The sequence below is a fragment of the Sorghum bicolor genome, chromosome 1, assembly GCF_000003195.3.
Source record: "Sorghum bicolor cultivar BTx623 chromosome 1, Sorghum_bicolor_NCBIv3, whole genome shotgun sequence".
In the NCBI taxonomy this organism is placed as follows: Eukaryota; Viridiplantae; Streptophyta; class Magnoliopsida; order Poales; family Poaceae; genus Sorghum; species Sorghum bicolor.
This window is the reverse complement of record NC_012870.2, coordinates 39,601,671-39,615,384: the sequence shown is the minus strand read 5'-3', so window position 1 is coordinate 39,615,384 and position 13,714 is coordinate 39,601,671. Positions and strand designations below refer to the sequence as shown.

Here is a 13,714-nt window from a genome sequence, read left to right as displayed (position 1 = left end):
CTTTTAGCGTCCGGTGGACTGTCGGGTCTGTCCAGTGTGCACCGGATGCACCGGAGTGAGTCCGGTGCTCAGCGTCCGGTGTGCGGGCGTTTTGGTGACCCTCTCTGCGCATGAGTCCGGTGAGCACCGGACGCTGAGGGTGCGTCCGGTGGCTTGCGTCCGGTGACCCTGCAGGTTTGCGAAACTCTCTGCGCACGAGACCGGTGAGCACCGGACGCGTCCGGTGCCCACTTGGTTGCGTCCGGTGGTCCGCAGGTGACCGTTAGAGTCTAACGCGCGAGATTCTAGAAAGACACGTGGCTGACTTCCGTGCACCGGACGCAGGGGATCGAGCGTCCGGTGCTCACTTGGTAGCATCCGGTGGCCCCGATTTCAGCCCATTGAAAGTGGCCAACGGCTAGTTCTTTGAGAGAGCTTATAAATAGGAGGTGGCCAACTCTTGCACATTTGAATACTTGAGGCATACATTAAGCTTGAGAACACTCCCTCCACTCATCTCCTTGCTTGATTGCTAATCCTAGTGAGATTGATTGAGATTCAAGTGCATTGCTTTGAGAGTTGCATTTAGTGGCACTTGATTCTTGAGTTTGCTGTGGATTTCTTGTTACTCTTGGGTGGTTCCCAATGCCCTAGACGGCTTGGAGCAGCGGTGGTGTTGAGCTCGTGATTGGAGATTGTTTTGAGCCTCACCAAGTGATTTGTGAGGGGTTCTTGAGCCTTCCCCGCGGGAGATCGCAATTGGCTACTCTAGTGGATTGCTCGTGGCTTGGAGGATCCCCATCTTGTGAGTGGATGTGTGGCACCCGCCGAGGGTTTGGCTTTGGATTGCCAATTAGCTCGTGATCCATCAAGTGGGTGTATCGCCACAACGAGGAGTAGCTTGCCAGGAAGCAAGTGAACCTCGGTAAAAAATCTTGTGTCATCTCTTGTCGAGGTCTCTCTCTTGTGATTGTGTACGTGATTGATTGGATATATCTCATCTCTACAACGTCGATATAACAATCACTCTCCTCTCTTTACGTACTTGCCTACCTTGTTAGTTTAGCTTGTGTAGCTTAGTTCTTTCTAGTATAGAGTTGTTGTGTAGCCTTCTCGAGTTGTTGTGTTTTATGTTTAGCCTTCTTGCTAGACTTGTATAGGTGGCTTGATTAGCTTAGTTGTGTTAGTGCTAGAATAGCTTCGCCGCTTATTTTACTAACTCGCTTGTTTAGTAAAGTTTGTAGATTTTTAAATAGGCTATTCACCCCCCTCTAGCCATTTGGACCTTTCAGTAGGTGATGGTGACTTGGAGGAGAGAGTGTCTGGAGTCACTATCTCTTCTTCTACTAGTACCTCCTTTTTGATGGCGTTCTCCTTGTCAGGGTATCGATCTTCAAATATTGAAACCTCTTTTTTATAGTCAGCCTATCCGTCTACAACATTCTTCATTTTCTGGTGATGGGTACGTTGCCTTCTCCTTGACCTATTTTTCTTGGGCTCCTCCTCAATTATATAATTACTATTGAAATGGTGGCGTACCTTTTCTGAAGGGAACTTGAAATGGATCTCCTTGTTCCAATATAAATGATGGCCTTGGTAGTGTTGAGGAATAGTCTTCCTAATATGATGGGTGCATCACACTCATCTTCTCCCATGTCGATGACTAGGAAGTCAGTGGGGACGTAGTGGTCATTGATCTGGATAGGGACATCTTTGGCCATCCTTTCCACGAAGCAAAAGGACTAGTCCACCAACTGCAGCTCTATATAGGTGGGGTCCATAGGCATAGTACTATATAGAAATTCATACATTACCTTGGCCATAATGTTGACGCCCGATCTGGTGTCACATACAGTGTTGTAGAAGTAACATCTGTTCATGGAGCATAGAATAGTAGGGACACCTGGGTCGTCTTTCTTGATCCAATGCGAGGACATGAGCAGGTGGTCGTACTCCCTATGGACTGTAGTGACCATCCTTGCCGTCTCCGTCTTCTGGGCCTTCTTTTTGCCCTTATTCTTGGTCTTGGCCTTGCTCTATGTTTTGCGCTTGTTCCTATCATCGATAGTTTCTTTTTGTACAGGGAATGGCAATGCCTATTCTTGAAAGAAAACACTTCTCTCTTGCCCTTGATATTGAAAATAATCTTGGCAGTGCTGTCATAGATAATGGCTCCGGCAATGTTCCAGAATGGTCATCCCAGAATAATAGGCAACCTCTCATTAGTGCCTATGTTCACTACCATGAAGTCTATAGGTACGTATGAGTTGCCTACTCGCATGCAGATCTCTTCTAGGATTCCCATGGGGTAGTAGAGTGACTGATTTGCAAGCTGCAAACACATGGTTGGGTATGACAAAGGAATATTGAATAGCTTTTCATATATCACCTTAGGCATGATGTTGACGCTTGCACCAAAGTCATAGATCACCTTGTTGATGTACTTCCAATAAAGATCGGAATGACCAGCCTCCCTGGATTGCCTTTCTTGATTGGTAGAGTTGAGTCAATCCATGTTCCTCTCGGAGGGTCACTCCAGTAGTTTCCAGCATTAAAGATGTCTACAAGATTTGCAGTTTCTAATTCTCCCGGTTGTCTGGGAATCTTACCTTGGTCGTTGGCAGAAGCAAAGTAAGCAAGTTGTTGTAACTGAGATTTTAGTATATTATTAAAGCTAAGCTGATTCTTGATAGCATTGGAAAAAACTTTCCATTCTAATGTTAACTAATTTTAAAGTTTTATCATTAGATACTAGCTTCTTAGATAGGCTATCAATTAACTTGTCCTGATTAAGCACTAACTCTTTTAAAGGTGGTTGATTGGCATTATTATAAGAATTAATACCTTGGAAATTACCTAAGTAGCTAGGTTGTTGTTGCTAGTTCCAACCTTGGTTCTGCTAAGGATGGTAGTAATTATTGTTGTTGTTGTTGATATAGTTCATGTCCTCTGTCAGCTCTGGGCAGTTGGTACCTGTATGTCTAGTTTCTCCATACTCTTAACAAGTCATGCCAAAATCATGAACATGCATGACTTCCTTCTTCTCAATGGTTATTTATCAAGCCTTTTCATTAATAGGTCTATCTTGATAGCTAGCATGTCTACCTCCTTGAGCTGGTGCATTCCTCCACCTCTCTTGTGGGTTGGTGTTCTCTCTTCACTCCAACCTTGATTGGAGGCCATCTTTTCCACAAGAGTAGTGGCTTGAGTAATGGTAAGTGATAAAAATGCTCCTCTAGCAGCAACATCCAAGGTTTCACGAGTGTTGTTGCTAAGCCCATGATAGAATGCTTGCATAAGCAACTAATTCTCCATCCCATCATGAGGACATTCGAGTATGTAGTCTTGAAAATGCTCTCAAGCTTCTGGGACTATCTCATAATGTTGTTGTTGAAAACATGATATCTTCCCATGAAGAGCATTGGTCTTACCTGTGGGAAAGAACTTCACCAGAAAATTGGTGGAACATAGTGCCCATGTAGTATTCTTCTCCTTATTGGCGTAGAACCACTGCTTCACTTTCCCCAAGAGAGAGAATGGGAAAAGGCAAAGTAGTATTGCATCTGTAGGGACGTCCTTGATAGTGAATGTGTTGCAGATCTCTAGAAAGTGTAGGAGATGAGCACTAGCATCTTCATAGGCCTTTCCATAGAACTGGCCTGCTTGCACCATGTTGATCAGCACAGGCTGGAGCTCAAATGACCCATTGATGTCTACAGCTGGTCCAGTACGGATGTTGGCCATACCGGGACTTGAGAACTCATGAAGTGACTTGTTGGCTATGATGTCAAGCTCTGGTGTCAAACTTTGAAATATAGGTTGGCCTTCTGACTTAGGAGGATTGATAAGTTGAGATGATGATGATGTTGATTGATTCCTTCTCAACTTGGCCTTTGTCTTCCTAATCAATGTTTTTAGATTACCAACAAAATGATCTAGGAGATCAAACCTGCTCATAAATTACCCTGCATATGATATATAAAATAGACAAACGACAAGGGTGAGTCTGCATGAGTGTGAAGGGTGGATGGTGCTCAATCCATGAGTAGATGGATTGATGCTCATTATCATTCAATGCTTTCAACCTTCCCTAGCAACGACACCAAAAATGCTTGTTGACACCTCTTGATGTAATTTCTATAAATAGACTTTTAAACCTATCCCTAGCAACGGCGTCAAAAATTACTTTACATCATTTAAGCTCGGTTGTCATCCCTAGCACGATATAGAAGTGCGGGTATTAAATTTATATGCTTTTCTAGATAATAAATAAAGGATCTGTAAGCGCATAGATAATACCAATATAGCATTTTAACCATGAGTAATCCAGGTATCGTTATTTATATTTTTACCACTGGGAAGGGACTGCATTGGATAATGAGCAATGAGCACTGCATGTAGTCATGAAGATCTTAACCATGTCTTTATCTAACTCTCATGCAGGGTAAGTGTCACATAAGATAAATAATATAAATATGAATAATAAGTGACAAAGATAAATGAGAGCACATAGCCACATATAAATATGACAATCATCTCAATATAGTAGTATAAGTCTATAACACTAGTATGGATTAGAATGATCTACAAGAATAAATCCTAAGTATTCTAACTATACTATCAAAGTATACAATGATTACTACAATTACACCTAGCATCATCGTAAGAAAAGGTTATACTTACGCATAGTGATATTACCAATAAAGATCTTGAATATAGCAATCACTTCCCTGTAATAGTGGTCGGTCCTTATACTCGGGAGGAGGACTAGAGAGGACTCAACAGGACTATCACTCCCGTGATCTACCTCATGATCTAGACTATAAGGGGTAATCGTAGATAAATATGGTCTAAGCACCTCGCCTACACAATATCTACCACTCACCCATTGGCCTAATGAGCATGCACTATACGATCCTTTGCATAAATATAATTCTAATCTCACTACAGTATGTGTTGATATTGGATACACACACAGAGAATTAATCCACAAGCGCACGGATATCGGTGAGCACTTCACCTGAGAAATATTCTAGAGCATCGTTATTTATATTTTTACCAATGGGAGAAAGTGTGCATCTGGCTAACCCAAATCTATACTTAACCCCTGGGCTTGCAAGACAAGATAGTGAGATATGAGTGATATAGAGAGAACTCCTTCATAAGTCTTGTTCTAGCCTATGGTAAGCTATGTAGATATTGTTCTAAGGGGAGTACCTAGAGAAAAGAGACACCTTAGAGAGTACTTAACCTCGACACCATAAATCCTACCTTACCTCTTGACAAGACGTGGATTATAGAGACACGAGGAGATTGTCACTCCCCCCAATGCTACCACAAATCCGCCCACATAGGGAGTATCTATGAGTGTTCATAGCCTAAGCACCATGCTTATGCTATGAACAATTACTCTATTCCCAAGTGCAAGTGAATAAAGTAAACCCGTAAACCAAAGAATAGTAAGAACAAAACTTACTAGTCTTAGAAGTCAAATTGCCGAATAATTCTAGAACCAAGCCTTGGGTTAGGAGACTTGATCCTATAGATACAAGGAAGAAGACACCAACAAGTTAGGCTTCATCCACTTCTATCTCCACCCTATACTCTCTCAACCTCTCTTGCTGCTAAAACCCTAAAGAGATAGATCCATTCGAGGGACCCCTCTCTGGCTAATTGTCTCTGGAAAATATGAATTAGGGTTCCATAATTAGCTACTCCCCAGGGGGTCAGGGTTGTATTTATAGCCCCCTAGGAGGCACCACAACCCTCGAATCAAACTGACTTAAACATATGCTCAAGATTACTCCTCAAAGTCAGTGGAGGTAGGATGTGCGAGGTTCACTCTAATTGGTGGAGGTAGTGGGGCAGGCGCCCCTACCCTATGGGTGCCCGCCCAGCACCCGGACCCATTTTGCTTCCTGTTTGGTATGGAGCCTCCTCGAACCTTCTAGATTACTCCTGAGTTCAAGTTCGTAGTATTCTCTCTATGTAAACCTGGCATGTGGACCATCTATGGTTATTTTCAGCTGACACCCTAGAGAAACAAACAATCTCCAAAACTTATAGAATTCTGTTAGTGATAACCCTATATCTATTAGGTGTTTGCATATAGATCCATTTTCATGTCTAGTTGACAGTTAAAATTAGGAGTTATTTACCATCAACACTAAGCATATAATCAAAGTAGACAAATAACAATATCTCTACAACTAAAAAATTGAAAACAGAATCGTTGAACCGGCTTCGCACGCTCGCTGGCTCGCGTGACCGCCCAGCACTCCCTGTAGGCGTGTTGCTTTACGAAACCTCCTCACTCCCACCACGTCATCGATCCAAGGCATAGCGACATCCCCAATCGGCGTTGGTCTGCCCGTCCTTCCTTCCCAATCGGCTGCGGCGGCTTCAAACCAATCGGCAACGGCGGTGCCACTCAGCTCCCAATCGGCAACGGCGGTGCCACACCCATTTATCCTGGTGCCCCGACCACATGACAGCGAGGCTGCAGCTTCCGTCAGCTCCCCGACGCTAGTGCCGCCGACCGCTCGCCGCCGCTGCCGGGGTTTGGGCCGCCGCCGCCGCCGCCGCTCGACACCGACGCTGCAGCACTACTCCGCCGACGCACTCACCACGTCTTCTCCCGCCGGCCGACCAGCAAGAGGAGCCGTGACCCCGCTTCGCTCGACTGTATAACTCCAGCGAGGAACAGCCTCTGCGAAGTTGCTGATTCCATCGCAGTTCCGGAGCTCGAGGCCGAGAGTGCCGGTCAAGGTCTTCGGAGATCTCGACATCACGCTTTGCCTCCAGGCGCTGCTCCACCCTCTGCCGTTTCTAACCTCGCCTGTGGCCTCCGACGCCCCCACCGTCGCTGTGCCCTTTGCTGGCTGAGGAGCATCTGCGCCCTCCAGCCACCGCGTCCACGCCGTGCGGCCACTGCCTAACCCCGCAGCAGCAACTCGCCCCCGACTTAGGCCATCTGGCTTCCCTTGGATCGACCGTCCACTGCTGGTAGGCTCTTCTTTTTCCTCTTCTTATTTTCTACGTTTCTCCAGTGGATTGATAAGTGCGATGACTCTTGTGAGCTAAGCGTTGCTTGCCTGCTGATGAGAACTCTTGTGTGTGGAAAAGTAAGGTACAACTCTGCCCAACTCAATTCCTTATGTTAAAATTAAAATTTTAGTGCCCTGACTTCTGAACAAATGCAGACTGTAAAGCATTATTCTTTAACTGTTACATTTTTGTGTTTTGCTAACTGCTTGTAAATGTCGCCATCCTCACAAATATGAATACTATCAGTTATGTGATGTCAAACAAATATCGCAGGTCAGAGAGGTGATCACAGTGGTGGAGAAGGAGCTGGGATTTGGTGAAGGAAAACTTCTGCATAAGCTTTGCAAGGTAGTAATTACATAATCTTAGTTCAATAGTATGTAGCAATCTATGCAGTACATTTGTCTTGCATGGTAGTAAACAAGAATAATCTGGACAAAGGATTGTGGGGGTGCCTTGTCACTGAACCAATAAAAACAGCACATAGAGTTATCCCTCCACAGAAGAAACCCATACCGATTTGCCAGTTAAGGGTACGTATATCTCAGACTTGATGAGCTTATGTTTCCTGCAAGTAGCAGTAGGCTCTATCCTGAGTAGCCTATATTCTTAAGTCTCCTGCTAATTCAGGAAAAGCCTACTGCTAATTCCTAACTAACAACTATTAGTAGTATGTATGTTAAGCCTACTGCTAATTCACAATAAGCAGACATTATTAGCATGTATGTTAAGCCTATATAGTAGTATCCTGCTAATTCAAGGATTGCCTGAGCAGTTAGCCTTTTTTTAGAGATGTGAACTTCCAGGATGGAAGCAAAAAGGAGACAGCTGACTCCTTGTAATTTTGTTTGGTATACACGTCTCTCTGCATATGATCTTATCCGATCGCCTTCAACACCAGGGAAAACACAAATGGTTTTTCTATGTTTCCTTTGTCATCTGACAGACCAAAAGATATTCCAATATAGACCATAGTACTCTGACCCCATTACGTGCGCTCCAGAACCAGGACCTTCCTTCCCGGAGATCTCTTCTTTATGTCGCCATCGCCCGCCGGCCTCGCTCCCTGCGCGCTGCCCTTCTCCGCGCTTGCCCTCGCATCCATGCCATCACTGAGTTGCCTTGGGTGTTAGGCGCCAAGCCCACAGCAACCCAATTGGCCAGGGCGTCAACCGCCAGGCACACAACCACCAAGCGAACAAGCAGTGCCCCTGCAGGCTGCAGCCTAGCCCTTGTGCGGTTCTCCTCTTGCTTGGTTGCCCCCTGCTACAGCACAATGAGCCATATGGTGAAAATTTTTACTAATTAGTGATTTTAATACTTGACCATTCTTATAAAAAGAAATATTTGGTCATTTTGCACCTCTTTGATTTTCTATGTTTGTTTTGCCTCTTTCATTAACTGGAATAATAAGATGTAAAACTGAAATGTCCATATTTTGTTTACAGTTTAACAACTGGCTCTGAAAATCAAGCATCTTTTCAAAAAAAAAAAACATACATCAGCTGTTGTACACAAGAAGGTATACAAAATCTTAGTTTATCTTATGATTTATTTGTGCTGTTTTACCACAACATCTGGGGGCGATGCTTTTTTATCTGTTTTATCTTGATTCATTGTATGCAAATGCAGTTGAGATCCCTCTGTTTATCCTTCACGGCAGAGTTGATTTACTTGCAGATAACAAACACCATGTGTATTGAATATTTAGAAGTACTTGTCATAATTATTTTCTTTCGACTAATGCCACAATCCATTGAAAATGTATCACTGCAATGGCATCGCGATTGGCCATTTATTCGCTTTGTGTTCAGAATCGGCCGTGTTTTTTTCTATAAAACTGTAGTTGTTCGACAATATCAAGCACTAAAAGTAGATGGAATCCTAAGGTGAAGGATATGGATTTTGCTTTTACATTATGCAGCACCTCTTTGCATGGTAAAACTGTATCAGTCCAACAATTGCAAAAATGCAGATGCTACTTGTTCTCAAGCAAAACTAAAAACAGATGCTATTCCTATCTCTATTTTTTCTATAGTATAATTTTCTTGACAGTCTGGATTAATTCTCCGCGTAGACAAAAATATTGTTTATGAGTCTGATATTGACATGCTAGAACCCTCCTTATTTGCCTTTCTTGTTAGTCATATATTGACATGCTCTTGGACTCATAATATGATGCTTAGTTGTGATTCCTTTTGTTCCCTTACATTGTGTGGCTTACTGATCATACACATAGTGAAGTTCAGTAACTTTTGGTTTTTTATGCAGAAATTTGCAAAGATTTTATGTAAGGAGAATTCCATCCTTAACTGTTGACATAGTTGGTCCATTAAGCACATATCACTATTCTCCAGATCCTCGGGTAACTTTCTGTTATGTATACACAGTCCAACTTAAAATTATGATAACTTTCTGGTATGTATACATAGTCTGGATTCTCGGTATGTTTTCCGCTGGAATTAGTGGCTGTTGGTTTCTATTTTTCATACAACATTTCTACTAACTGCTAGCTCTTAAGTGCTAATTGCAAAAAAATATTAATTATTTCAATGTTTTTATTATAGATTCATATAATGGATAAAAATTCTCGTGCACCATTGGGAGACAAAACTAACACTGCCAAAGAAGGTAAAATAATATCGTGTCAAATAGTATATGGCATGTACTTATATATGGTAACTTATATTACTATTAAATTATGTGCAGTCAATGCTAAAGAACGTAAGAGAGAAAGGGATAGAGCTCGATGGCTTGAACAAAAGGATGCAATTAACAAGAGACGTCGTGAAAAATACCATCAGAGAAAAAACCAACATGTTCTTCGAACTACAAACTGTAATACGTGAAATCCTAAATATTGTCATCACATGATAAATTGACATTTACTTTTCTTGTATATATATATATATATATATATATATATATATATAGGGTGAGTGATTTTTACACGTACGAGTATCTACACGCACCTAGAGTCTACACGCGCGAAGGAGGCAGCCCCGCGCGGACCTAGCTAACGGGCCCGTGTTAGTGGAGCTAACGGGTTTGAATACAATCCAATTATAACACCTACTATGCGGGCGTATTTATAGGAATTCAAAAAATTGAGGCGTTAATAACATACGTGCGTTGTGAGTATGCCCATATACATGCATATAGCACGTACGTCTGCATGTGTTGAGTTGATGTCGCTATACACTGCATGATTTGTGACTGGCCGCCGGCGCCGATTTTGTATACTTGTTCTTTTTCCTACAGTTTTTTTTACTGTCATATATGCATCCATGTGAAAACAGCCAGTACGAATGCATACTTGTTAGAGTATATATGTGTACGTACGCATTATTTAAGAAAGGGTATGATTAGATAGTTGTTTTTTAATTAATGAGTATATCCAAGGAGAGAATGAACCCATACATATTTAACGGGGATCAACCGATGCTCGTTTGGAGAACAGAGTATATATATATATATATATATGTATGAGAATATACTCGTTCGTAGGAAAGTATACAGATTGGGGAGTATGTTTATATACTTATCTGACACATGATTATATTATTAGTATTTATCTCTCATAATGTAATATCACGGAAGTACGCTAAGTACAGCTACATACTTTTTGAAAAACAAGTATATACAGATACCTTTCCTAAGTATAGGTACATACTTTTTGATAAACGAGTATATGTAGATACCTTTTTCTGGAGTATCAGTTCATACATTATTATAGAAGTATGTACTAACATTTATCTCTCAGTTTGGTCACCGATCCACTCAATTCTGAATGCTTCGTGGTTGTCGCATAGACGCAGAATGTCGAACAACATCAGCGATGCAGACGTGGCTCACCGAGATGCGATTTACTACCTGTTCGTAAAGAATACAAAAATGAATGGGTGCAGAAGTAAACTAATCAATTTTTCATTCCACATTCTGATCAACCTGAATGAAGCAAAAAAATACAAAAAAAAACATATATGTACGTGTACCTGTACTGGCCAACAGCCCATCAGTCGCCTCCCATGACTAGTGAAAGAAGCTGCATCTAGATCTGCATCTGGTAAAAGAAGACGACTAATTCAATTAGATCTAAAAATACTATAAACTAGCTAGATCAATGAAAATACACAACATGAGCACTCACCGCGGAGCTTCGACCTGCACCCGCACACAGAGCTGGAGAACTCCGACCAAGGGCCGCCGCCTGCCGATGTAGGTGAGGGCACACCGTGCCCCTATGCGATGCCAACTCCAAAACACGGAACCATCGTCAGTTGGAGAGGATGCGCCTGCACAGACACAAGTAGGAGGAGGCATCTACGCGGCCGCCAGTCAGGGAGAGGCATCAGCGCGGCCGCCGGTAGATCGACGAGCAGACGTCCGCGAGACCACTCGTGTGGCCGGCGGATACGGTGAATGAGAACAGAATTTTCTAATATATACATTAGTTAACGGGTTCACCACTTTGACCCGTTAATCAAATAGATATGGTTTAGTTATACAGGAGTTGATACGTAGGCTGTGGAATAGACTGGGTGCGGAGGTCGGAGTAGTTACACGTTGGTGTAGAAAGGAATTACCCTATATATATATATATATATATATAATGTGTACAATTTTGTAGATGATGATGCCGCATCGTTGATCCTGGCGAAACAGATGACTGGCTCCATAAGAATGATTCTTATTATACCAACAATATTGTTGATGAGAACATGTCCACTCGATTATCATGTAATTTAAGATGCTGAAGTATTTTAGGTCTATGAAAATGATGTTGTGCAATGATATGAAACAATATAGCTAATAAATGTATTTATATGATTTTGTTGATAGATGAGCTAGAAATGAAGACTATAGAGAAGGATAGTACTATTGGTACAAAAAGTACATCAAAAAGTAACTACAAGTGAATGGTACAAAAACATGACGCCTAAACAAAGGGAAGCAAGGCGCGAGCGCAAAGGCTATACAATAGTGAACCCAAGCGTAAGGAGACATTAAAACTGTCTAAGAACAAATTCAAAGAACTGCGAAAGCACACCCTGCACCCGGAGTCTATCACCATGGAGAACCCGTTATTTACTCCTGAGCTTGTTTGGCCCACTGCGGGCGCATCTGGAGCTCATGGATCCATGACAAAATCCAGTGATTGGGTTATCCCAGAGTCCAGTGCAACATCTCTTTATATTTCTCCACCTCATGTGGTCGAGGATGAAGGATGTGATGAGTTAGTACCTGGCCATATGCCACATAGATCACATATTTCATCTGGTCAAAGACATGCATTATTGACCTATCATAACACGAGGTTTGAGCGTCGTATTGGTTCGAACACAAGGACATCTAATAAAGATGGTGACTGCATAGCTGAAGACCAAGTGGATGTTAACACATCCTTGCCTCATTCAGCTGTGAGCAACAATGGTGGATGCCTTGTTATCCCATTTAGATGACATGTATAACATATTAACCTAATGATCCTTGGTCATTTCATGATTAACAGAAAATGTAGGATCCAAAGTTCAAGCTACATCAATCACACTAATGACACCATTGTTTTATGATTGTGAATGCATTACTAAAGGCCAAGTGGATGTTAACACGCCCTTGCCTCAATCAGCTATGACCAACATGCCCTTATCAGAAGGGATAGGACGTATCCTTAAGCCTAGGCCAGACATACCGATGACACCACTATTCGATGATAGTGGTAATTTACATTGTTTTCTAACATTCTATAAACTATTTGAACTCCTTTGTTTATTTTTACCCATAGTTCTACTAACTCATGTATCTTTGATAGCCATAGATGATGATGAGGGAGATATATTTGAAGAGGATGAGGGATACCTGTTTGCTGGGCATGGTATGTGTGCGAAAGACCAAATTGAAATCAAATATTCCACTGCTTTTATCTAAACTATTGTGTCTTACATGTTATTTAAGATGAGGAAGATGATGACGATGTCCAAGACAATGACCTTGAGGAAGACATGACTTCTATCCCTGAAGTACCTGACCAATATGATGAGGTGTATAGTAACATGCCTACTGATACCCATATGCTAAAACCTGTCGCAAATTGTGACCACTGCAATGCGAAAAGGTTTGAGCATGAATCACCTGGGTTCTGTTGTCACAACGGGTAGGTCGAGCTCAATGAGCCGAATGTACCTGATGAGCTTATGAGGCTTTGGTCATGTGACGATGCAGATGCTAGGCACTTTCGTAATAGCATTAGGTTTTTCAATGGCCATTTCTCTTTCACATCTCTATATTGTCGCCTTGATAGCGCTACTGCAAGCATGAAAAATAGTGGCATATACACCTTCCGTGCACACGGCCAAATCTATCACAACATAAGGTCATTTGGCATAGAAGATGGTAAGGAGGCAAGACATCTTGAGCTTTACTTGCACGATGATGATCCAAGCCTTGAGCATCGTTATCGACGATGTCATGAAGAGAAGTACCAAAAGGATAAGGAAGTCATTGAGAGGCTGGTGGCCATCCTTCGTGACAACCCATACTCACAACATCTTAGAAGTGTAGGCCAAGCTGACCACCTCGAGAACTATCATGTCATGCTAAACCTTGACCAGAGGCTGGACCAAAGAACATACAATGTACAATCAACTTCCGAGGTGGCTGCTGTTTGGATCGAGGGAAGCGAACTCCT

At 42.3% G+C, this 13,714-nt stretch overlaps 2 long non-coding RNA genes across 5 annotated transcripts; one reads left to right on the top strand and one right to left on the bottom strand.

Annotated features, from left to right (window-relative positions):
• LOC110432014 lies at window positions 6,233-13,342 on the top strand. Of its 4 annotated transcripts, XR_002449469.1 has the most exons (9): window positions 6,233-6,984; window positions 7,064-7,108; window positions 7,300-7,374; window positions 8,475-8,548; window positions 9,298-9,391; window positions 9,594-9,657; window positions 9,736-9,864; window positions 11,657-12,901; window positions 12,982-13,342. It is a non-coding gene; the product is annotated as an uncharacterized LOC110432014 (long non-coding RNA). The 4 variants fall into 4 exon arrangements; XR_002449466.1 differs by lacking the exon at window positions 8,475-8,548 and having other exon boundaries at window positions 6,241-6,984; window positions 12,982-13,328; XR_002449468.1 differs by lacking the exons at window positions 7,064-7,108; window positions 8,475-8,548 and having other exon boundaries at window positions 6,241-6,984; window positions 12,982-13,331.
• Window positions 10,298-11,535, bottom strand: LOC110432015. The gene is made up of 3 exons (XR_002449470.1): window positions 11,177-11,535; window positions 11,022-11,089; window positions 10,298-10,899 (listed from the first exon to the last, which is right to left on the bottom strand). It is a non-coding gene; the product is annotated as an uncharacterized LOC110432015 (long non-coding RNA).